A 27,472-nucleotide genomic window follows, 5' to 3' on the forward strand; every position below is an offset into this window, starting at 1 on the left:
GCTAATCCGATAATCCACAAACCGATTCCAAATGGACGCGAACACCGATTAGAAAAAATAAAGTAGGGAATATTTCAAAAATATTTACTCACTGCTCCGTTATAGATGTTCACACAACACACAACTAAACGAACGTATTTATAATGAACGCGGTTTTTCTGTTTTTTTTTTGTATGCGACAGGCGTACGTGCGTTCGGTATGGAGTTCCGACTTGGTTTGGTAATTGGATGTCAGTTTCACGTATATAGCTTGCCGGTAGCCGCCGCGATTGGCGGGCTCGGCGGCGCGCCCGCGGCCCGTCACGTCACCCGCAGTGGAAAGCAGCTTACAAGTTCCAAACGTAAAAAGTTGCTCATGAGTGACACGCTATTTTTTTTTTTTTTTAATACGCACGGCCCGTTCTCGCCGGCTCTCGCAATGCGTGATGCTGCTTTTTGCGATTTTTTAAATTTATAGTGACGTAGAACCTAGAACTTATTCTTTTTTTTTTCTACCTGAGCTGAGAGCCTTGAGAGGTTATTTCAGCGTAACCTTAACTAGTAGGTGAGCTCACGGGATTCAAGCCTGACGACGTTGCTAACACAAACCCTAGCAAGAGCCGTGCTTCGCAGAATCTACCAACGGATCGGAAGCGCGACCCACTGAGAAAATCCGGCGAGAAACTGTGGGCTGTGTCTGATGGTAACTTATTTTATTTTAGAGAGAGAGAGAGAGAAAGAGTATGCTTTATTGTACACAAAATAAATAAATAAATGCGAAATATTCAGTACAAAAAAGTACAATTTGCAGTCATATCGCTAAGACCGATCTCTACCAGACAATCATCAGGTGAACAGGAATTTTAGAAAAAATTTAGAATATTTTACAGTGAATTCACAAATGTTTACTTTGTTTGTCGATTTTTTGTAATAATTGTCAATGATAACAACAATATTATAGGTGTGAAAACATTTGTTTGTATTCTGTTTCACGAAGCGATGGATCGCGCAATGTTATTTTTTCTGCTGTACTTAGCGTCTGTAGTTATTGTCAGGTCGCTCATTTAACGCAAGCCAAACCAAAGGGCACATCCAGTATTTTAAAACATTTAAATGATCCGTGACAAAATATACACATGTAACGGCTTAAAAGAAATATTTCGTGAAGATGACCGGTATCAATTTTCCTATCGCGGATGACTTCTTATAATTCTGCTATATCATAGTTCGTGGCTTGTTATAAGTATATTATTATCTGTATCTACTCATACATGATTCGTCTATTATAAAAGGTGGCAATCTGTGCATTTGGAGAAAAAAATGTTATTGATATGTCAATACAGATTGATTTGAATATAATCGTCTCCTTCAAAGAATACGGCTCAAAACCTGCATTAAATAAAGTATTAACTTAACCTGTTATTTATCCAAGATGTCGTTCAGAAGAGTTTTGTGACTGCCAATGGAATAGAAAGTCAATAATTCGTTTTTCTGATTTACCAATAATTGTCCAAAAGTCACATTGCCGGCTTTGATAATAGTCGACTCACAGATAGATCGCTACACTACGTCAGATATATAGATTAAGTAAGGCTATAATTTGTCTTATTATCTGTTGATCTGTAATTGTTTTTCAATGTACAAGAGCAGGACAGATAAGTCTTAGTAAACAAACACGGAAAAATATTTAATCGATTCCAACGACCAGAATATTATTCCAAAGGTTCCGATCGAAGCGTTTATTTTTCTGAGGAAAATCTTTTTAATAACAATTAAATTTAAATATGGTTCTTAAGAAGTTTGACTCATTTTCTCATAGTCATGGAAAATCGATAGAGTTAGGACTGATAATTGTTAGATAAAATCGATTTTGAAATAAATTCGTAGTGCACAGAAAAAAAGAATAATTACTTAATGAATTACAAAAACTTTATGAAATTTACGATACGATTTCCACGAGGCAAAAGCAATATTTCGTAGTAAAATAAAATTATCTAAAATAGCGTAACGTCACCTAGCCGTCTAACCTAGCCGTCTATTCGTGTCTATTACTAAAGCGACCAATTCATGTATAATATTTTAATGACTATAGTAGGTGACGCCATGACACTACGTTTTTAATCGACTTCCACTAAAGGAGGAGGTTATCAGTTCGACAATTTCTTTTTTTTTTTGGTTGTTACCAATATTGATGATTCTTTTTCAATTTGAAGTTGATGCTTCTCATTTGATCCCATTTTATCCAGACCTGGCCAAGTAGTTTTTAAGTTATACTTAATAACGCATTAATTTTAATTAGCTTCGATCACTTTGATTATATTCTCATATTATCTTTTTCTGGAAATCGTTTATAAATATAACCCTATTTCAATATTATTGTCCATTACACAATAACCTAAGGGTTTATTTATTTATAGTTCAATTAATGGTGTTAGGACCTCTTGTGAGTCCGCGCGGGAAGGTACCACCACCCTGCCTATTTCTGCCGTGAAGCAGTAATGCGTTTCGGTTTGAAGGGTGGGGCAGCCCTTGTAAGTATACTTAAGACCTTAGAACTTATATCTCAAGGTTGGTGGCGCATTTACGTTATAGATGTCTATGGGCTCCCTGTAACCACTTCAAACCACCACCAGTACCACCAGTACGTGCTATTGCTGGTCCTTAAAAGTTACCTGACCTGACCCTTAAAAGTTAAGATACTCTCTTCGATGGCGTCGAAGTCTGTAAAGCCGGGGGAAGAGGCTGCCGACCTTCCGCCACGTAATGATAACGTTTATCTCGTCGAATCGCGATATTAAGAATGAGATGCACACGTCGTCCTTATCAGTAAACGCTCTGATCACATAATCATATATGTGTTACGTTCTAAGCCGTATCTGATAACGGCTCGGAGCGATTGCTGAACAAATATTATGACTCGTGCCGTTATAAATACTATAAAGCAAATTCGAGGTTGAAATGCAGTATCTTATATTAAGATATGAATCTTATTAAAGCAGGCAGCTGATTTCGATAAACGGAGGTGACCACTTACCATCGGGTGAGCCGTATGCCCGCCCAAAAAAGCAATGAAAAAGTGAAAAATAAATCTTTACGTAATATAGAAGTGAATTTGCGTTGTATCGACTTTGTAGAAGTTTTAGCACGTCATTACGGATCCTCCCGATCCATTAACGGTGCTTTTAGGTACCTCAAACACCGGTCACCGTCCTCGTTGGACCCGTTGCTTGTGACGAAGGGCTCGACGAGTGAATTAACCCATAGACACAGCCCACTGAGTTTCTCGCCGGATCTTCTCAGTGGGTCGCGTTTCCGATCGGGTGGTAGATGAAGAAGCACTGCTTTTGCTAGGGCCAGTGTTAGCATCACTCCGGTTTGAGCCCCGAGAGCTCACCTACACGTAGGGTAACGCTGATATAGCCTCTCAAGGCTTTCAGCATAGGCAGGAAAAAAAGTAATTTAGTATAGAACTCACGACCCTTGGTGAGACAATCAGGGCCGCTAACTGCTCTACAACCGATTTGGTTAAGCAACGATTTATATTTTATAGAACTGAGATCAAACAGACTCAGAGCAGTTTTTTTAATCGTCAATCAATTGGTTTAAAAGCTGACTGCACCAAAAAGCGCAACAATGCAACCAACTTTGATTTCAATTTGTTTTCCCATATATTTTCTCTCTTGAATAAACATTATCGGATAATTTGAAAGATAATTAGACTCAATAGAACTGTTGGTGTTGAGTTAAAACTTGATCTACTTAGAAGAGGTTGCTCCGGACGCATTACGATATGCAAAGAAAATAAATAAATAAAACATAATGTCTTTTATCTACAACGAATTTAAAATTCTAAGAAAATCAGACGCAAGATCTCTTAGATCTGTTAGATAACAAACAAATTTGTTAACAAGCTTAGTACAATCACTTCTGAGTCATGTGAAGCTTCTACCAATGAACCGTTTCTTCACTTTTGTGACCGTGGCCCGCTAGTGCTTCCTCATTTGAAAGATAGGGTAAACGTTATCTCGACGTCATGGTATCTAGTGCCACCTCTTATGGGTTTCGCTATGTGGCTAAAATTAGGCTGTTTTCATTTGAGCACATACCCTATTATTATTATATTTTACGCTTGGGCTCACATTTATTGTAATGTAATTGGAGAATGATACATGTTTCCCAATGATCGTAATATGAATGGATATAATTGTATACTATAAGTAATAGGAGAAATAGTCGATTGTGAATTTTGGAAGGATACCCTAAATAATTTTGTTAGTTAATATTTTAATGAGCAATTTTATTATAATATAATTAATTATATTATATGATGGCCAATTATTTTGACGGCAATATTTTCATACGTATTATCTAAAACATATGTATGTGTAGTGTATTTATATGATAGTTATTACGCACGGCTTATCTGGTCCTAATGTAGATAAAGATATTTAAAGATCGGGAATAGTCAATTTTTTCTAGATAAAATAAATACTCAATATCATTTTTGTTTTGTAATCTTGACAACGTATATGCAAAATTTCATGAAGATCCGTTGAGCAATGAAGACGTGAAAGCGTGACAAACAAACAACCAAACTTTCGGATTTATATTCTTAAAGTTATGGATTTGAGTCCGCATTCTAAATTCGAAAGGTTGAACAGAATAAACTAAAAGTTATTGAGGTCGTATCCCAAATATTAAATTAAAAACGGTAATGTTTTAATTTAAATTTTAATTCTTCAGCTTATACTTCTTTAAAAATTCTTTACTGACTTACCTATTATTTACTTAATTACGTAAGTAGGTACAAAATGAAAAAAATAATTAAGTGCTGCCTTAGACAAAAAATTGGAATGTTCTGTGCATCGCTTCAACTGAGGTGAGAGGCTTGTCTACTTACGGCTGACGCAACAAACACACCTGTGGCATAATGAGCGAGCGATACGTTTACCACATTCGAATAGGAAACTAAAAAATAAAATACTAGAGCATATATCGTCTTTTCGCATTAAAAGTGTACAATTTCCAAAAATATTGGAAATTGAGTTAATATGCGGAATCATTTGGTATCACCAGTATTTTTCTCATAAATATTATCAAAAGAGCATTGTTTAGTTTTTTTTTTGTTTACCTATGTTTTGACTACTATTAACAAAATTAATAAATAATTTTATCTTACTTTAAAAGACAGATAATGTAACTGGTAAAAAATAAAAAATAAATGTTGCAAAGATGATTAATATTAAAAATATCACATGTTAAACCTTTAAAACACTCTCCTGTAAAATTAGTAAGTTTTGAAATTATACAGTCTTAATGCGAGAAGACGATATATCTGTAGCTACAAACCTAATAGCTTGTGACAAAAATTAATGAATAAATATATTAAAATGCAATATGTATTGTCGTGGTAAATAATATGTTTAATTGTTTATATTTTTTCGATTAATGATGCAATTATTTCTTTTTCAAATTTATAATAGTTTATGACTTAAAAGTATGTGTTACTTTTAAAAGCCATGAGTTTATGAAAAAAATTGAGTAAATATCGCGTTTTATTTCTTAAGCGAGACAAATGTATTATTTGCGAATGTGTGAATAGTATCACTTGAAACACTTAACACCACTTGGCCCTTGGTCTCATATACTCATCTATAGTAATAAAAAGAGAAAAATCTATATCTTGTTGTTGGATTTAAGGTGAAACGCATTTAATAAAAATGGCTATAATTGGACGCACAATAATGCTTACATATATAAGTCACAAAAAACATGTATAATCTGTAATCCATAGACAATCGTAAAATTTGAAAGCGCAAATCAAAAAGAGGTTCTCAATTTCAAACCTCTAATAAAGTCTCGACCCTGACAGCTACAATTAAATGCAAAATGCCAAATGCGAGGGCCGAACATTTTTGTTTGAAACGTAAAAGTGAATGTACTAAGTTCGTATAAGCGTGTACTTTAATACTAATTCTTAAACGTAATAGTGACACGGTGGTACGGAACAGTCTTTTGGAGTATTCTTAAGTGTCTGATTCTTGATTGCATACGTTTTTTATACTTGAAAAACGGATAATGAGCTCGGAAAAGGCTATGGCTATGGCTATGGCTATGGCTATGGCTATGGCTATGGCTATGGCTTTGATTTGGATTCAGGAGTGAGAAGTGAATCAAGGATCCATATCCTTCTAATCCTGAAGGATTGCGATTGGTAGTACACAGGACGCAATGGTCCAAGGATAGAAGGCCGCTAGGACTCGAAAGTTCTCGAATGGCATGGCGTACCGGGAAGCGTGTACCTGTTCCAGATTGGAGGGGGTTATGTAGGCACGGGAAGGAACCCACAAACATCTGAACGTGGATTTAGCTGACCATCAAAGAAGCAGTTTCGCGGTAGGATAGCAAGTAGTACCCGGCAGTATCAGATACCATACACCCTATCACTAGTATTATTAGTACCACTAATTTTTGTGCGTTAAATGTTTTTCGTGGAAATTGTGTATTTAGTTTTTTTATTTATATTATATTGCTTACATGGATGAACGAGGTTACGACCCACCTGGTATTAACCGATTACCGGAGCCCATAAACATCTACAACATAAATGCTGGCACTTACCTTGAGATATGAGTTCTAAGGTCTCAGTATAGTTACAACGGCTACCCCACCCTTAAAACCGAAACGCATTACTGCTGCACGGTAGAAATAGGCAGGGTGGTGGTACCTACCCGTGCGGAATCACAAGAGGTCCTACCACCAGTTTCTGCGAAGCACGGCTCTTGCTAGGGTTCGTGTTAGCAATGTCGTCAGGTTTGAGCCCCGTAAGCTTACCTACTAGTTAAGGTTACGCTGAAATAGCCTCTCAAGGCTTTCAGCTAGGTACAACGGCTGCCTCACCCTTCAAACCGAAACATATTACTGCTTCACGGCGGAAATATGCAGAGCCTACTACCTACCACCAGTACACATGTTGAGTACGTCTGCGTGCAGATGCTAATTTTCTTAGAAAGCCCCGTGCAGCAGGCCTATGCTTGCTGTGCTCTTGGTATTACGTAATACGTAACGTCCATGTAACTATTTACCGTCAGCTCGACCGTAACCTGGTCTGTCTACAATAAAATAATTTTAATTATCAGTAATTTGATTTACAAACTGTGTGGAATGCTTAGAAGCTTGCCGCTTTATCGAGCGAACATGCCCATTTTTTATTTTTCCTACCTATGTTGATAGCCTTGAGAGGCTATTTCAGCTTCTCCTTGACGTGTAGGTGAACTCACGGGGCTCAAACCGGGTGTGCCGCTAACACTGGCCCTAGCAAGAGCAGTGCTTCGCGGAATCCACCACCGGACAAGAAACGCGACCCACTGAGAAAATCCGGTGAGAAACTCAGTGGGCTGTATCTATGGGTTAATTCACACTTTTTTTTATTGCCCGTGTAGGCAGACGATCATACAGCCCACCTGATGGTGAGTGGTTACCGTCGCCCGTGAACTTCAGCAAACTAAAAGAACATGCCCGATCGCGAGGGAATGCTCTTCGGTAGAGTTCGTGCGTTCTCCGCCACGCGTCGCCCATCCTGAACTAACAAAATATTCTTAAACTTCGCACAGGAATACTTACAATAACAATGAACAATAAGTAATGGAATGAAGGAAGTAACTTTATTAATAGTAATAATAATAAAAGCAAAACAGCTTATTAAGATTGGTTGCGTGATGCGAAGATGTGTTACGCTTCATTTAGTTTCATTGATAATTGCAAAGATCCGTTGAAATTTTACTACACGATTCCGGTCAACCGACAACAGACCCACGAAAAGAAAACTTTTTTTTTATTGCTTAGATGGGTGGACGAGCTCACAGCCCACCTGGTGTTAAGTGGTTCCTGGAGCCAATAGATATCTACAACGTAAATGCGCCACTCACCTTGAGATATAAGTTTTAACGTCTCAAGTATAGTAACAAAGGCTGCCCCACCCTTCAAACCGAAACGCATTACTGCTTCACGGCAGAAATAGGTAGGGCGGTGGTACCTACCCGTGCGGACTTTCAAGATGTCCTACCACCAGTAAAATGCAAAATACCCCCAGTAAAATGCAATGCAATTAGATGCAAGTTGCGAAGAATAACATCTCGGTATACCGATTAATTATAGAAGTTAAAGAGTATTGTTCACAGTATGGCCTCCCTCTATTCTACGCTTATATGAAATTGAATTTTTAGTATAGATGAAAGACTCGCGGCCCACCTAAAGTTAAGCACTTACATCCACAGTATAATTTATCCATTTTCACCTACACTAGTATGTCCACCAGTGAATAATTGAGATCTAACGAAACCACACTTTTAGCAATGGTATTTTGAGGTTTTGTTTTTCATTATTGCGCCTTCAATAGAACTATTTTGCCCTTTATACAGAAATGCACGGCTGGTCGTAAGCTATTCGGATTAATAGCATTCTCTAATGCAGCGGTCGGGGAACCGGGGTAAATTACCCCAAATGGGGTAAAATGAAATTTTTGGGGGTAAAAATGAAACTGTCGTGAGTAAAAAGTATATATTGAAGTGAAACTTCTTTAGAATCGTTGTGATTTCAAACTCGATGAAACGAAATGAAACGAAACGAAAAAATAAGTCCATAGAGACACAACACATAAACGTATAGGATTCAGTCGGCGAGAGAATGAGATAGGACACATTATTTGGAAACACAAAGTTCACGTGATTGACCCAGGTATTATTGTAGACATCGTGTGAATTATAAAATAACAAATTATCATTTACTTATATTTTCTGTGGTGGCGATTTTTTTCCTCAACTGTATATTACTATTATTACCGTTATTGTATTACTAGGTAATTACATTGATAAATTGAATTAATGATGTTTAAATTAAATTTATAGTTATTGTTTTCTTTTCAAAATTATCATGGGGGCTATAATATGAAAGATGCTAAAAAGAAGCGATTTCGTTTTTTTTTGTTCTTCGCCATGGGGTAATATCAACTTACACAAAAATATTTTGGGGTAATAATTAAAAAAGTTCCCCGACCGCTGCTCTACTACTGCTAGTCGTCGTTAAGATACGGATTCGTGGATGATAATAGGTTGTAAGGTAAATTGGATCAGAATATTTTATCACTCCAAAAGTGATGATGATGTTGAAGACCCACCTTTTACTGGTAGGGTTAGAAATAGAGATAATGGTTGGAAAAGCCAGGGCCGCTGTATCCTGTGACTAATTCTTCTCTTAAAGACATAAGGAGGAAATGAGAGCTTCTTCTTAAGATCGGATTTCGATTATAATAATAAGTAAATTATTCTTTGAGCCAAACCAAAAAAATAAATTGAATGTATTTGGCAAATAGCAGGTTTAGTACAGCTTTGCTTAGTGACGAGGCTATGAGGATTTTCTAAGAAGCGTCACGAGTTCATCATATGACTGGTGTCACGCTGCAGTGGTGTGCTGTGTATTAACTGTTTGTTTATTCCATTATTAGATTATTCTGTTTAATTACTAGGGTGGGTATAGACTTGTGTTGATAATGACGGTTGTGATTAGTCGTTCTTAGGCTGCATCAAATTAAACGTGTGGGAAGTTTGCGTTGTCGCGTCGGTATTTTTTATTTATACGCCAATCTACCTGCCATTATCCTCGGGGGGCTATTCTGGTTTTGCCTTTGTTGATAAGCGAGCGTACGGGTCTCGGCCTGATAAAAATACTAAAATATGCCCTTTCAAGAGCCGTACTTTGCTGAATTTGCGAGATCATCAAAGAGAATCAAAGATCAGTCGAGAAACTCACTGACTCACGTCTGTGGATGTATGTTTTACATTAAATACGATTTCTACAAAAGGGGAGATCCTACGGTTTGCTAGTAGTGCACGGTAGAGTAACAGTTCAAATGCTCATTGCGTTTATCATATTTTAATCGCTGTTGAAATTCCACTTTCCATTTCATCATCATCATCATTTCAGCCTATCGCCGTCCACTGCTGAACATAGGCCTCTCCAATAGATTTCCAGTGTGACCGGTCCATTGCCACCTGCATCTAACGAGACCCAGCGCTTTTTACTAGGTCGTCGGTCCATCTAGTAGGTGGCCGTCCCACACTGCGCTTGCCAGTACGTGGTCGCCACTCCAGGATCTTTCTGCCCCATCGACCGTCCTCTCTTCGTGCTATGTGGCCGGCCCATTGCCACTTCAGTTCACTAATTCTACGGGCTATGTCATCAACCTTCGTTCTTCTACGGATCTCCTCATTTCGGATTCGATCACGTAGAGAAATGCCGAGCATAGCCCTCTCCATAGCTCGCTGCGCGACTTTGAGCCTTCTAAAAAGATCCCTAGTGAAGCACCACGTCTCCGAGCCGTAAGTTTTTTTTTTTTTTTTTTTCCATTTACTTCTGTGATATTGTGCCGACATACTAGAATGGCCGGAACCTAAATGACTTAAAGTTATTGGCTCTGAGTGGGAGTCACCTGTATTCCGTGGTACAGTAATTGGGATTACAAGCCATTGGACTAACAGAGTACACGGTACCAATAGATCCATAATCAGTATGTTTCGCAGTTCGACTTCTCTAACTCGAAGTAGTAGTACATTCCAGTTTGAAGGGTAACAGTTAAATAATACAATTGAGGCGACCTCATCTCTCGGGGCTGGGGGTGTTATTTATGTTATTTGGATGTATTTGGCTCCAGTAACTGATTTGCAACAAATGGATCAAGGTTCATATTCATGACTTTACGTAAAAATGTAGTGGTATTTTTTTATCTATTGGTTGCCCTAAAAGGTAGAATGGCTTTAATGGGAAGGTAGAAAAATACATGGCCCACATAATGGTGTCTGGTCAAAGATGCTCATGGAGATGCTAGAGTTATAGTTGTACCCTTTCCTACCATTTTTATTGGTGGTGGGACGTTGTGCCTTTCCACACGGTTAGGTACCACCACCCTGCCTATTTCTGCCGTGAAGCAGTAATACGTTTTGGTTTGAAGGGTGGGGAAGCCGTTGTAACTATACTGAGACTAAGTGAAACCTTAGAACTTATATCTCAAGGTGATTGGCGGCAGTTACGCTGTAGATGTCTATGGGCTCCAATAACCACTTAACACGAGGTAGGCCGAGAGCTCGTTCACCCAAGTAAGCCATAACAAAATAAAAACATCTAAGACTCCTTTCTAGTCTCATTTGTAGAAAATTATGTCACAGCACATAAGAAACACTGTGACAATGTTAAGGCACTTTTGTGGTGGCTGGTACAGCTCCCATTGCCCCTGTTAAATGGCTACTGGAGCTCATAGATGTCACAACTTGAGACATGAGGTACGGTCTCACTTGTATTATAATATATAACGGTTGTCCCATACTTCGAAATGTGCGACTTCTTAAAGCAGGGTACTGGGACTTACCCGCCATTCGCACAATATGCTCTATTACAAGATATTATGTAAAAAAATTATAATTAGACTCGACTATCTGTGGGGCTAAAAAGTACTGGAATGGAGACCTTCTCTACTGGACATCGTAACCTGGGCAGTTGGCCTGATCAAAATAACTGGTAAGGACTGGATGCGCATGACAAGAGACCCAAAAGAATGCGAGTGCATATGAAGAGACCTACACTCATCACTGAGACAGGCTCAGAAGAAGACAATACAATTAGCGGTTCTCATTTCGACGCATATTTATTAAACGGATTCATACGTATACAACTACAGTCAGATACGCAAGCTATGTTCTAACCACTGAAAGAATCACGTGAATTAACTATTGTATCAACATTTCGCTTTTGAAACATGAATCATAATGCTACGTAAATAGTAACTCAAATATGGTTAATGATAATAGCACTTTGTTGTGTGTCGGTGTTAGGCAAGAGAATGCCTTTGTAAATAGATATATGGCCTAAAATGTTGTGGAAAGCGGATTGCTTGTACAAGGTTTTTTTTTCGCTAAAAATGTAACTAACCCGCTATCCACTTGAAGGCAATGGTCTTCAATGACGTCAGCAAAAGTATTTTTTTTAACGACGCTATGTGGCTGTTAGAGATGTGACCGCCATACACATTGAGGCTTGAGGTTAAGCTTTAATTCTTTTGTAAACAAGTTGTCTCATTCTTAGAACTAAAACGAATTTATACCTCATCATGTGTACATTGTGGACTCCCATAACGCCAATTATAACCAATAATATAATATTTTGTTGACATTTGAATGTTATCCAGCTTTTTAGAAAATTTTCAGAGTAGTTAGCAAATACTTGTAATTGAAACAATTAATATTGAAAAACAATTGCAATAGCTTGGCTGTGTTCTTTGAATTGTCAATTGGCGCTATTGAATATATTACAAATTTGTATTTATATTTATAATTTTTTTTTAATGATAAAGTAAATAATAATAGTAAAGCTTCTCAAAGTTTAAGTTTTATTGGTATTTCACGAGACCTTTCCGAAAATCAGCTACGCGGTTTTTTAACGTAATTACATAATTAACGTATCCGTTCCGTTGATACTGTCTCGGAAAAGATGTGATTTTCCTCATATTTCACGCAATGAATGACGCCCGTCGTCCGCCTAACTCATTTGGCAATAAATCGCATACCAGTCATCTAGTGCGTCCGTCGGTGCGTAGGTGTGATTTTCAATTTCACTCCTGTTGCCCGATGAGTAACGATCGATTGTTGATGCATTGCTAAACGTTCTCCTCGGCTTATAATTAGCTGCGATTCTATTTTTAGTACGGGAAGCACAGTGGCACGTCATACATTACGGTGGAATGAGTTACTGCAATCGAACGAAATAGATATTGTTGTATGCAAAAAAATACGATGTTTATCGTAATGGGATTACACTTGACGAACTTGTATTCCCCTGTAATTACTTTTAAGAGTATGGTCTTGTCGGATCTCTTTAGGTGCTTTTAGGCCTCCGAAGCACCGGTCACCGTCCTCGTCGATTCTGACGAAGAGTTCGACGAGTGACCTAACCCATAGACATAGCCTAATCAGTTTCTCGCCGGATCTTCTCAGTGGGTCGCGATTCGGATCCAGTGATAGATTCTGCGAAGCACTGCTCTTGCTAGGGCTAGTGTTAGCAATTTCTCTCAGGTTGTGCCCGTGAGCTCATCTACCCGTCCGAACGTAGCTGGAATAACCTCTCAGGCTACTAGCGAATAGGTACGGGAAAAATAAGTATTGAAGTCCTATGTTCTTGTTCAGCTGAGAGCTTGTTCAGCTTTAATGTCACATGACCTTGCCCGCCAAGTAAAAAAATATGGCGTTCACTCACGCAGACCGCTTTTTTTTCCTACCTATGCTGATAGCCTTGAGAGGCTATATCATCTTCACCTTAATATGTAGGTGAGCTCACGGGGCTCAAACCGGAGTGGTGCTAACACTGGCTCTAGCAAGAGCAGTGCTTCGCAGAATCAATCACCGGATCGGAAACGCGACCCACTGAGAAGATCCGGCGAGAAACTCAGTGGGCTGTTTCTGTGGGTTAATTCGCTCGTCGAGCCCTTCGTCGCAAGCAACAGGTTCGCAGAGGACGGTGACCGGTGCTTGTGGTACCTAAAATCACCGTTAATGAATCAGGAGGATCCGTAATGACGTGTTTTGGGCAACGTCGACAACGCAGACCGCATTCACAAATACCTTCCTTCGAATAGTACAATACCATATATCTGTACCTACCTAACTGTGGATATTTATGACAACTTCAGTCTTCCCAGAACAAAGTAGTCCTGACCCGTAGGTATTTAAACCAGCATCACGACGCTGGTTTATTTCAGCGGCGCAACACACGCCAACCACTGACGACACGTTAGACACGCCTTTACATATGCTTTTGGTCTACTGTCGATATTGTTGGACGCTATTGGCACCAATGCTAGCAGCAACCAATGTACTGGTCACCTTCGATCAATAGTAGTATTGTTGATCGAAGCTGGTCACCGATACCGGTACTCGCGATAGAGTGCGATGCACTCTTGATGACACTTGACCTATCCCATCGCTCATCAAAAACGCTTGATTAAGCCATTGCTTATTTATGATAACTTTTTAATTGGGCGAAAAAATCGAAAATGAAAATTAGGACATCATCATTGGTGTCAGTTGAATCGATGAAATAGTATACAAACCTTGGACGCATAAATAAGCACAAGGTTTTTTAATTAAATTGTGTCAAAGTGAGCGAATACCGTGCTCAAAACACGTGATCCCGTGCTCACGAGGTAAGTAATTATTGATAGGCCACGGGACTTATCGAATCAAAGTTAAATGAATTTGTATTGGAGCGTTTTCTTAGAAACATCACAAGCCGTTGACATGAATGAGTCAAAAGATATTATTATTTTATTATTATTATGATATTATATTTTGATCACCTCGTTGGTTTAGTGTTGATGCATCTGACTGTTATACTAAGGAGTTTCGATTCTCGGTTGGAGTCAGTGGTCCGAAAGACGATTGACTGCTGGCAGAACTTTAAAAACCCGCACGGCAAGGTATCAGTATCATGCCTATTTCTGCCGCTTATAAGTCATGGACGAAATGAAAGTATTAGAACTTAGATAATAATATTTTCAGGGTATTCATTAGACGAAACGAATACGTGACCTCCTCCACCACACCTTCCATTGACAAATTTTACATATTGTAAATCTGTGAAACAAATCTTCCATCTGTACTAATTTCCGTCTAACTTTACGAGTAATAGCTCGTACTTTCCGCACTGTATTTATAAATATCGGCAAAGTTCGACGTGTAACCTAGCCCACTGAGCCCGCTGAGTTTCTCGCCGGATCTTCTCAGCGGGTCGCGATTCCGATCCGATAGTAGATTCATTCGCGAAGCAGTTGTTCTTGAGTTGTAAAGTCTCTTTCGGAGGCGCTCGGTGGCTGTTAGCAAATCCCACCGCTCCTGGCTGAGCCTTTGCTCGCCCACCTGTCCTGGAGAAACTGGAAAGGCTTCCGGGCTACCAGTAATACATAATTTAAAAAAAAAAAACCGCCCACACGGTTATTTGTCGCGAATCATTGTATTGAGAAGTTAAAGATAGTTTAGCGGTATCACAATAATAATGCATTCGTTTTTTGGTGTCAACGGACTCCGTCAACCACATGGCATAAATGGAATAAAAAAATAGCCTTACTGATTTATTCAATGGAATTATTTAGTCGAGAGCAAATGAGGCGCCGTTCACCCTCTTGACGTCATGGGTATATACGCTGAATCATTATTTATGCCAAAATTTCTACCGCATTCACTAAACTGGAACATTCCATTGTAAATTCTAATTTGTGTAATGGTTTTTCCAAGACTTTCGGAGTACTAGGGCTATCAATTTAATTTAATAAATTAGTAATTTAGATACAAAGAGAACCAGTTAATTGTTACGGAATCATTTTCATAGTTCATCGTCAAATCGAATACGGAAATCAATATGATGTAGCGGTAGGCAGTGGCTTGGCTAGCAGTAGGCAGCGGCTTGGCTAGCGGTAGGGAGCAACTTGGCTAGCGGTAGGCAGCGGCTTGGATAGTGGTAAGCAGCGGCTTGGCTCTGCCCCTGGCATTGCTGAAGTCCATGGGCGACGGTAACCACTCACCATCAGGTGGGCCGTATGCTCGTCTGCCTACAAGGGCAATAAAAAAAACCCTCCATCTCTCCGAAAAGGATCTAGTGATGATGGTAAGACCTCTTACTGGTGGTAGGACCACTTGTGAGTCCGCAAGGGTAGGTACCACCACCCCGCCTATTTCTGCCGTGAAGCAATAATGCGTTTGGGTTTGAAGGGTGGGGCAGCCGTTGTAACTATACTGAGACCTCAGAACTTATATCTCAAGGTGGGTGGCGCATTTACGTTGTAGATGTCTATAGGCTCCAGTAACCACTTAACACCACGTGGGCTGTGAGCTCGTCCAACCATCTAAGCAATAAAAATTTTTTTTTCTTTGCCATAATTGTAATCAACAATATTGGTTACTGAGTTTGATATGGTGGTTCTTGTGGTTTGGTTTTGAGATATTTTTTAATTCACCTGTCGGGAAAACTTAACTAACAATCTTTTTAACACGTTTTAATAGCTTGTTATGTATGTATCTTGTACTTAAACTTGCATCCAATGCATGTTTGAATGTAAGGTAATCTTTGAATGACACTTTCACCGACTTGATGATCTCCGATTGAGTTGAAAATTTGCACATATAACTAACGACAGTAACATGGTAGGCAGCGGCTTGGCTTTGCCCCTGGCATTGCTGACATCCATGAGCGACGCTGACCATTTACCATCAGGTGGGCCGTATGCTCGTCTGCCTACAAAGGCAATAAAAAAAACCTAATTTCGCTCTAATGTCCAGACAATAGAGCGAAAATAGCCAATAGAAAAAAAAACGGTTCGGTTTGCCAATTTCATAGTTTTTTTTGTTTTGTTTTAAAACTATACATATTAAGTAATTAATAAAATAGATACAGTCCTAAAAACGAACACATTGTGAACGCGAAAAAACATGGTTTTTGGGAAAAATGTAGGGTATTTATGGTAACCCGCTAATCGGTGTTAACAGACATTAAAAAAAATATCAAAATTAAATCTTACATTTACATACTTTTTGCGGAGCCTGTTTGATCGTTATTCATCACGCATTTGTTTTTTTTTTAATTATATTAATATGTATAATATGTAGGTATATTTTTATATTTACAATTTACGTCACAAAGTCGTCATACGCAGATTAGAAAACTTGTTTTGTTCTATTAAAAAAAATCCCGTTAATCATGTTCGTGTAATACCTGTTTTTTTGTTTTAAACTATAACATTCGTGAGTAATGGAAATTATTCATTTTACACAACAAACAAATATTAGCGCATATATAACGTATAAATAAATAAAAATTAACAGTGACTCTCTTGATGAATGAAACAAAAAGTGTAATATTACAAATATTGAACACAGAATGCAGAATCGTTTCGTGACGTCATTTGGGGCCAAAGCGGTTCTCGGCCTAGCTCATGGATTTTTAAACGTACGCCCATAACATGAGGCCGCAAACACAAAAATAGTCGAATTTGTACCAGCGAACTAAAGCAAAGAAGATGTTTACAGAATCTTTATCATAATCGGAGAGATGAACGGAAATCTAAGGATGTAATTTATAAACCAAATTATATTTTATTATATATTGATTGGATTAGTTTATATTCCATGAAAAATACATTTAAACAATAAACTCCGGTCGCGTATCAAAGCTGTGTGCTTAGTGCGAGTTATTTAACGGTCTCGATAGCGTAAAAGTTATCTCATATTTGTATGGAATGGGATCGTTTGCCTACGTTTGCCATTAGGGGGGGGGGGCGCTGTTCCAACTGCATACAAAATTGGGTTAACTTTTACGCTATCGAGAACGTTAACAAACTTGCACTAAGCACACTGATACGCACTTATTTTTCTTAAGTAGCTATTGACGGAGCTTTAGTGTTTTTAATACGCTTTTATTAACTTCAGACGTATGTATGTTAGTATGTAACGGAATCTTTGAACATGATTTTGATCCCGTTCAAAACGTCGGATTAACTCAAAATTTGATATACTTCTTAAGGACCGATGACAATTCAATATTAAAATAAAAAAAAAATTGAAATTCAACTAAAAAATGAAAAATAAATAATACTGTAAAAAACTAACAAAATATGCTTTTATATATACTACGCTTATATATAATACGCTTTTTTTACAATAAAATTATTTTTTCTTACACTATTTTTAATTCAAATTTATTAAAATTTATTTTCTATTTTTTAGTTAGATTTTCTATAAAAGCGTATTTTGTTAGTTTTTATTTATTTATTATTTATTTTACACATAAAGTTACAAATTTCTTTCATTTACTTTATCCAGAATATCAATAAGTAATCAAAAGAGAAAACGTAATATAATTACTGAATTTAAATCTTGAGGTGTCAATGTTTAAGGTCTAATTTTTGATGTTTCGGCGAACATTAGTCTAGCTGAGACTACGCGGTCAGCGCGTTGCATTTATTTTTCTAAATGACGCAACATCAGACGCTGCTCGATCATTGCCACGCCTAGCCAAATGCAATCGGGCAACGACGTGTAATTATGCAATTACACGACTAGCTGATGTAAATTCGACGAATGCTTACACTGCGAATATGGCATTCATAACTTTAACGGTCGGCAAATCGATAGGCGTAAAATGACCTTCGCATGTGACCTAATCAGACTGAATACATACAAATTAAAGGCTGTTCCTTGGTAAGTGTCAGACGAGAAAGATTGCACAAATTCAAAAGAAAAACGCTCCGAAAAGTCACACGGTGAACTGGAAAATTCAGGACAGAAAGAAAAAAAAAGTAAAAAAAAAACAGGCATTTTTTTTATTGCTTAGATGCGTGGACGAGCTCACAGCCCACCTGATGTTAAGTTTTTACTGGAGCCCATAGACATCTACAACGTAAATGCGCGAGTTAGTTACAACGGCTGCCCCACCGTTCAAACCGAAGCGCATTACTGCTTCACGGCAAAAATAAGCGGGGTGGTGGTACCTACCCGCGCAGACTCACAAGATGTCCTACCACCAGTAATTACGCAAGATGATAGTAGAATATGTGAAATAAATATTTAAAAAAAGAATATAATCAAAAAAAAAATGCTCCAAACGCTGTCACAGATTACGTATGACATACATTTATAATTTTTTTTTTTATTGCCCTTATAGGCAGAAGTGCATACGGCCCACCTGATGGTGAGTGGTTACCGTCGCCCAGACTTCAGCAATGCCAGGGGCAGAGCCAAGCCGCTGCCTACCGCATATTAACATATTAACACTGAATATTAACACTGAACACACTGCAAATAATTTTTTTAATTACTTATCTATTGGTACACACACTACAGCCATTTCATTCATAATCATCATCAGCCTGCGGCAGTCCACTGCTGGACATAGGCCTCCCCCAAAGCTCGCCACTGAATTCGATCTTCGGTTGTAACTGGCAGTAACTGGATGCGTAGAACCGAAGATCGGGTTCATTCATAAATCGTGCGTGAATACTCCCGTGTCCATAGCGAACGTGCGTTTTAAGTGTAGGTAGTTATAATAATTAGGATTGAATCCATTGATTGGCATTTAATTCTTTCTGGCTCTCTCTACCTTAAACTTTAATCAAATTATATTAAAAAATATTTAATAGGGTAATTTTAAAGCGTTCACTTTACCATTACAATAAAACTAAGTACATTGCCTAATTTAGTTTGTGCACGAAAATGAATATTTCAATAGAATGCACTTTTGTCTCTAACGTAAGCACTTTTCCCATTACCTAGTATATAAACAATATACATTTTTATTAAAGATCTATCTTATTTGTGAATTATGTGACACAAGTTTGTGTATTATCTATGACACGAATACGATGAAACATTTGACAGTTACGTTGAAACCTCTGAAATTTTGTTATCTATTTATTTATACTAATATATAAATCTACAGTGGACTTTTTGGCGGGAACGCGAGGAGTGAAGTTGTGTGATTTGTTTTATTTTGTCTATTTAGTGTTTCTTCGGATTTAAATGTGTAATAAAGGTGGTTTATTAACTGTTTAATATCTGTGAAAGTGCACAAATGTGGAAAAATGAAACAAAGCCGCTGGACGTAACTTCTCGGGATCCTCCAAAAAGTCCACTGAAAAAATCTTAGTAAATGACCACCATTTTACTGAGATTATATTTCATCCCATTTCATTTCATTTAATTTCATTTCATTTCAACCCAGTTGATTAATGTGTCAAATTAATCGTCTTCATTTCATTTCACTCCTATCATTTTTCATAAAAATATGAATATAAATTAAAATAAGACATGACTTAAAGGTCTCAGTTACCAGGTCATAAAATCCTTTAAAAAAAAAATCTACAGTGGTTTTTACGAATGTTCCGTTATAACTACTGAACCATGCATCCAATTGACTTGAAACTTGGTATCCATGTAGAAAATACATGTACTGAATGGATAGGCTAATATTTATATGATTGTTGGACTCCCTACACCAGTTGCGGGGGCGTTAATTATGAGAATCTTTGTGGGGGTGAGAAATAATAATGTTAATTTTAAATGTCCAGCGAAGCGGACGGGTACAGCTAGTCATAGTATAAAGCTTAGTACCTATACATTTAAATCTGTGTTTTAGGATTGCGAATTACTAGGCTGATTTGTTTTTAATTTACGTCCTTGGCACATAGCCTAACAGCCAGAACATAGCTATAGTACAATCTACTTACCAAATTACTTTTCGAAATAAAAGGGGGTTTACGAATTTTTGTTACGAAATACGAATGAAAGTCTATATTTTAACAAACTGAAAACCCTGTTGGTTCATGACTTCATTACAAAAACGCCCCAAGCGCTCCGAAATGGGACTTACAAGGACTACATTATCAATATGGCGGTCAGTTAATGTGAAGCTTACATACATTCCCTGCAGACAAATCAATTTTAGCCGTTTGAGCCACGGAAGGAGCCAGTCTTTCCACTGCCTTTGCGTTATTCTCTTATAGCTTAGGCCGAGTTTCGAATGAAAATAACTATCGGGCTGCAAACCTTATGTTTTCACGATCATCAGTTAAAACGTAACTGTTGTTTTTATTTTTTAAATACGTGTTATAAATCGCGATTGGTTCTGCGTCATCGTCTGGGCACGCTTCGGACATTTTCGGAGAAATTAATAACTCATTTTGAATATTTTAACATGATTTTAATAGTGGTTTTTATTGTTAAAACTTAAATGAATCTAAGTGTTTTTTTTGAGCATAGTCGTTTTGAAAACTCTTCGAGGCAGTTAAGATAAGACATAAATACTTTTTTTTAACCAATTTAAAATTTTTGGAACATTGTAATTTTATAGTCTATCTCATTTTTTTTATATTTAAATATCGTATTTTCGGTTAGGCAATGGTATTCATGTTTTGAAGAGACTATCAATAGGATCGTCATATATTCAAGAATGAGATGTACAGCTTAGGCAGGATTGTAATAAAAAAAATTAAAAAAATATATGTAAAGGCGCTTTGAATTGAACAAAACCAACAAGTATTTCAAACAAAAGTCTCATTATGCATAATTAACGTACAAATGTTATATTTTTTTTGCTGTACATAAAACAAATAATGACGCGAAGCAAACTAGAAATAAAATTAACAGCCTGCGAAGATTTTCCAGTTCGTTCTTGTGTCTGATCCAAAACTAGATTCAAATATTGACATATCTCTCGATGTTCACACAAAAAGAATTGCAAATATTGATTTTTTAGAGCGCAATGGTACATTTGATGGTCTGTTTGAATTGTATTTATTGTATTTGATACAAAAAGTTGGCGCCGCCGCCGCTCTTTAGTTACGGAAGTATACGACCTTCAAAATGTTCTAGGCGCCATTTTTCTAAACGCCATCTTGGAAGTTAATGAAACTAATTGAAATGGTTCTGTACGATTATCAAAACTAGAGGATGACCGACCTTTTTTTTTTTGGTCAATTGTGTTTTTCTTAGAAATTATATTTAAATACGAATTACATATTGATATTATATTATCTGTTCCGCGAGCAATGTGTCCTGCCCACTGCCACTTCAGTGTCGCAATCCTTTGGTGGTAGTGCGTTCATTATTTTTTTTGCCTACCTGATCGCTGGAGCCTAAGGGACTATTCTAGCTACACGAGGACGGGTAGGTGAGCTCACGGGCTCAACCTGAGAGAATTTGCTAACACTAGCCCTAGCAAGTGCTTCGTCGGGTCTACCACCGGATCGATATCGCGACCCACTGAAAAGGTCCGGCTTGAAACTCAGTGGGCTGTGTCTATGGGTAGATTCACTAAGCTAAGCTGTGTCGTTTTACATTCTACTATACCGAGCTAAGATTTTATTCGATGCCGAAACGAGATAAAGGCTATGACATTAACATGCGGAACAGATGGCCGTTGGGGCCAGAAGGTTCTTGAGTGGCGACCGCGTACTGGGAGACGTAGCGTGGGTAGGCCTCCCACAAGGTGGGCCGACGACCTATTAAGGTTCGCGGGGATCCGCTGGATGCAGGCAGCGCAGGACCGGTCTTTGTGGCGAGGCTTGGGGGAGGCCTATGTCCAGCAGTGGACGTCCATGGGCTGATAGATAGATAGATAGATTATATTATATTATTTGTTATTTTCTTTCAATAAAAAAGAAAGTTTATGTTTAAGTCGATTATCGAAAAAGTTGATTATTGAAAAAACGAATAAAACAACATTTTCTGAAAATAAATCTCGTAGCTAGATCGATTTATCGCCCCCGAAATCTCCTGTTACTAAATTTTATGAAAATCGTTGGAGCCATTTCCGAGATTCAGATTATATATATATTTATATACAAGAATTGCTCGTTTAAAGATATGAGATTAAATCTAAATTTGCAGTTTAATTATGTAAACGGTTTAGTATATGTTATTACTGAAAAATTACAAGTGTGTAAGATTTCATCACCCGTCTGTATATCATGTACTGATCATCAGAATTTGCATTTTTTCCCAAGGGTATTTTAGAGAGAATTTGAATATAATCTCACACGGATCTTAAAATTATAGTTTTCAGGCACTTAAACGCACGATTCGGTGCATATTTTTATTATTTAGAATATTTATGATATATTTTTATATTTAGACATAAAAAATAACATACATAGGTTTTATTAAAATTTCACTTCGGCAGGCGAGCAGAGAAAAAATTGCATACGGCCCGTCATGACTTACGCGAGTGTGGTGTTCGCTCACGCGGCCCGCACACACATAGACACCCTCCAATCCCTACAATCCCGCTTTTGCAGGTTAGCTGTCGGGGCACCGTGGTTCGTGAGGAACGTTGACCTACACGACGACCTGGGCCTCGAATCAATTCGGAAATACATGAAGTCAGCGTCGGAACGGTACTTCGATAAGGCTATGCGTCATGATAATCGCCTTACCGTTGCCGCCGCTGACTACTCCCCGAATCCTGATCATGCAGGAGCAGACACGTCCTTACGGATCCATCAGATCCAATAACTTTTGCATTAGACGCCATCAGCTCTAATACTAGGAGCAGGCTTAAGGACCCCGGTAACCGTACTCGTCGAACTCGACAAAGAGGTCGACGTGAAACCTAACCCATGCATCAGCCCGCTGAGTTTCTCGCCGGATCTTCTCAGCGGGTCGCGATTCCCATCCGGTAGTAGATTCATTCGCGAAGCAATTGCTCTTGAGTTGTTAGGTCTCCTTCGGAGGCGCTCGGGCAGTTATTAGCAAATCCCGCCCCTCTTGGCTGAGCCTTTGCTCGCCCACCTGTCCTGGTGAAACTGGAAAGGCCTTCGGGACACCAGTAAACTTTCAATCATAAAAAAAAAGCGAGCAGAGATTCTGTTGACTTAGAGGCGTAATGATCGTATGAAATAGCTTAACCACGGGAAGACGGTTAAAAGTTTACAATTCAAAACCAGCGAATATAAATCTAAATTCAAACCCACAACGATGTAAACACCTCAAACTTGATCTTGAATCATATCGCAAAATAATATCATGATTTGAATGAAGCCTGATCGAAAATTAGTCGAACCAGTATCGTATATACGTATTAAAGATTTCTAAAACTTAAATTATTAGTAATAGTATATTATTTGTGTTTAGCAAGCGATATAAAAAGTTGGCGCCGTCGGAAGCTACCGACCTTGTGGTATAGGCGCCATCTTAAATAAGGAATGATGCTTAAGGTTCTATATGTACCATAACGTTTATATTACATTAAGAGTAATCATGTCATATATGGTGGAAATAAAATACGAACGCTGGGTGGCAAGGACCTATTTCCTTTTATTTACCATCGATGAGCAGAGTCGCGGCAGATCTGAGTGGTCTCCAGAACCCAAGACACCAGAGATGCGATTACACAGAATATGGATTCGCAGTTTTAATGATATTGTAAAAACGACCGCCCCACCCTTCAAAGTGGAACGCATGTATTTTTTTTTATTGCTTATGTGGGTGGACGACCTCACGGCCCCCCTGGTGTCAAGTGGTTACTGGAGCCCATAGACATCTACAACTTAAATGCCGCCACCTACCTTGAGATATAAGTTCTAAGGTCTCAGTATAGTTACAGCGGCTGCCCCACCCTTCAAACCGAAACGCATTACTGCTTCACGGCAGAAATAGGCCGGGTGGCGGTACCTACCCGTGCGGACTCACAAGAGGTCCTACCACTACTAGGACCATGTCTACTATATGGGAGAAAATAGCAAGGTGGTAGTGCGTTCATTATTTTTTTTGCCTACCTGATCGCTGGAGCCTAAGGGACTATTCTAGCTACACGAGGACGGGTAGGTGAGCTCACGGGCTCAACCTGAGAGAATTTGCTAACACTAGCCCTAGCAAGTGCTTCGTCGGGTCTACCACCGGATCGATATCGCGACCCACTGAAAAGGTCCGGCTTGAAACTCAGTGGGCTGTGTCTATGGGTAGATTCACTAAGCTAAGCTGTGTCGTTTTACATTCTACTATACCGAGCTAAGATTTTATTCGATGCCGAAACGAGATAAAGGCTATGACATTAACATGCCCAATACAAAATCCATTTAAAACCAAATATCTTTAATAATGATACAGACTGGCCGGGAAGAAAACTTAGGTACATGCCGTTGTATATGGTCATACGCTACAATTAAATTAGTAGTCTTCGTATTGAATTTATAATATTTTGTTGGAATTAATCTTTGCCCCAGTCCCGTTTGACTTTCAGCAGTGAAACGTAATATTTAAGCTTGTATTTCATTCGATCCAGACGATCCTCGCAAAAAACGCGACATGACATTCACGTTGCAAAGATTCACGATGCAAAAAGTGTTATAGAAACAACAAAAGCTATAGAATTGGTCACTTTATAATAATATTAGTAGTTTTAATTATTGATAGTAATTTTATGCCCTGGTAACTAAGACCTTTAGGTAAAGATAGTAATTGAGAACAAGATCCACAGGTTATAAGCATCAGTAGTCGGGGTTGCCAGGGATGATAAGTGTGTGCTGTGACAAATAAAGCGGTCAGAAAACAATGCATTACTCGAAAACTGCTCGACTGATTTATTTTTAGTTGTGTGAGTTGTGTCACAACCAGGACGAGGTTTCTGTAAAAGATAATTTTAGGGAAATTCACGGAAAGCATTGAAAATTTTGAGGAAAAAAATATTAACGTTCAATATTTATATGTTTATTGTCAATATAGCTTGAATTTGTAGTTAGAGAGAGAGAGAGAGTTGTAGAGCTTAGTAAAATTATGGACAGCCGAGTTTAGCGAATTAATTTATAAAAGAAATGATTCCGACTCGAAGCGAGGAGTTAGGAAATTTATAGTCTTTAATAATAAAAGTTAAGTTACACTATTTTAAGTCCATTAAGAATTAGATTTTTCAACGTTTTTTTCATTACATATTAAACTAGATATTATAACTTTAAAGTTTACAGAGAAAAATGAGTTGCTTTCTAAATACCGGTTTATTATTATCGCCGAATGAATTATATAAATGTGGGCTGATGATGATGATTATGAATATATTATTGACGGAAATCACACTTGCTGATTCGAATGGATGATCTTTAACAGAAAACAGTTGAGATTAGACTACAATTGTCTATGTAAACATTATTGTGTGCAGCCGCGCAATTGCAAGCGAGCCGTGTACTTGTCGGGCCATTTATTCCATTAAAAGATAATTTACAGTTCTAAACAATGATTTACTCTGTGCTCGACCAAGCCGTGATGATATGCTATATGACAGATAGCATAATACATGTTAATATTCATTACCAAAATATAAAAATATCGAACGCATTGATTGGAAGCGAGATGTAAAGACTATTTTAGTGTTTTTTTTTTTTTTTCAATGGCGGTTGTCTGGACGTGTTGCTTTTCTGCAATTTCATTGTTCTTTTTTTTAACTATATTCCGTACTTTAGGAGAAGAATAAACAAACAATACAAAGATTCGACTAATATGATGTTTTATCGTCCAAATTGTTTTATGGCTCTGGCCTGACGAGCATACCGCCAACCTAATAAATGAGCGATCATTGTAGCTTATGGACGTTAGCAATGTGAATCCACTATCCACCAATATTTTTGTACCATCTAATATTGTTTTATGGAGCCGACATCTTACGACTACAGGAGAATGCGTTCCCTGCAGATCTAATGTAGATTATAAGAAAATATTTCCAAACAAAATATATGTACGGAACCATTTAAATTGTGTAATAATTTAATATCATAAGCACAGGAAGTGACACACACGTGATTCCCGAAAGAACAGATATAAGATTATTAGCTGCATGCGTCCTTCCGAGAAAATTATTTGAATTATGTTTCATTTGGTCACGTTTCTAACCGACAAACTCGAAAATCGTATTAGTAGGGTCTCCATGAACAACATCCTTGGGCCCGCGGTCTGCTCCCAACATCTGATGACCGTAAAGTCCCAAATACGCCGCGTGCCCCCTAGGCGCGGTCACCTCAACTTGAGTAGGAAAAAAAAAGAGGCGGGAATGGACAAAGCGACGGTTCCAATACAAGCTCAAAATAATTAGCCTCTGGGTCTGCGGAGGGACTTCGGTTCCCTCTGTATTTTATACCGTATGTTCCATGGGGAGTGCTCTGAGGAATTGTTCGAGATGATACCAACATCTCGTTTTTACCATCGCACCGCCCGCCACCGGAGTAGAGTTCATCCATACTACCTGGAGCCGCTGCGGTCATCCACAGTGCGTTTCCAGAGATCTTTTTTGCCACGTACCATCCGGCTATGGAATGAGCTCCCCTCCACGGTGTTTCCCGAGCGCTATGACATGTCCTTCTTCAAACGAGGCTTGTGGAGAGTATTAAGCGGTAGGCAGCGGCTTGGCTCTGCCCCTGGCATTGCTGAAGTCCATGGGCGACGGTAACCACTCACCATCAGGTGGGCCGTGTGCCCGTCTGCCTACAAAGGTAATAAAAAAAAAAAAAAAAAATTACGAAATTCAAAAAAATTAAAATGAAAAAAATGTAAATTCTTAAGTTTTGCGATTTTATTTAATCGTACGATCTTAATCCTTAATTATTGAAATATTTTGTGAAAAAGTCGGAAATATTTATATTATAATAAATTACATGTAATTGCTGTAAACATAAACTTCGTCAATACGAATCGATCAGGTATTTTACCTTAGGCCAGCGGCTCTCAATTACCATGTCCCCCGACACATTGATGTTTCGCAAATCCCCGTCAAGTGTATCTACTGTATAGACTTGCTTAATATACGATATTTTGATCTAAGGCGACCGAATTGCATTTCTGGAGTGCATATAGGGTAAAAAATCAACTGTTTGCTTAATGATAACTGTATAACTACGCGTAATACAAAGTAAAATCTATTAAAT

At 38.1% G+C, this 27,472-nt stretch overlaps 1 protein-coding gene and 1 long non-coding RNA gene across 7 annotated transcripts in view; one reads left to right on the top strand and one right to left on the bottom strand.

The window, feature by feature from the left end:
- ITP (ion-transport peptide) overlaps positions 1–27,472 on the bottom strand; it is a 92,634-nt gene that overhangs the window by 52,214 nt on the left and 12,948 nt on the right. For 2 of the 6 annotated variants that reach the window (XM_038017445.2, XM_062673795.1), the window contains exon 1: positions 93–214. The gene's annotated coding sequence lies outside the window, so the exon portion shown is untranslated. 6 annotated transcript variants of the gene reach the window in all.
- Positions 5,895–12,406, top strand: LOC134200702 (uncharacterized). The gene is made up of 2 exons (XR_009975725.1): positions 5,895–10,355; positions 11,456–12,406. It is a non-coding gene; the product is annotated as an uncharacterized LOC134200702 (long non-coding RNA).

The sequence above is a fragment of the Bombyx mori genome, chromosome 19, assembly GCF_030269925.1.
Source record: "Bombyx mori chromosome 19, ASM3026992v2".
Classification (NCBI taxonomy): Eukaryota; Metazoa; Arthropoda; class Insecta; order Lepidoptera; family Bombycidae; genus Bombyx; species Bombyx mori.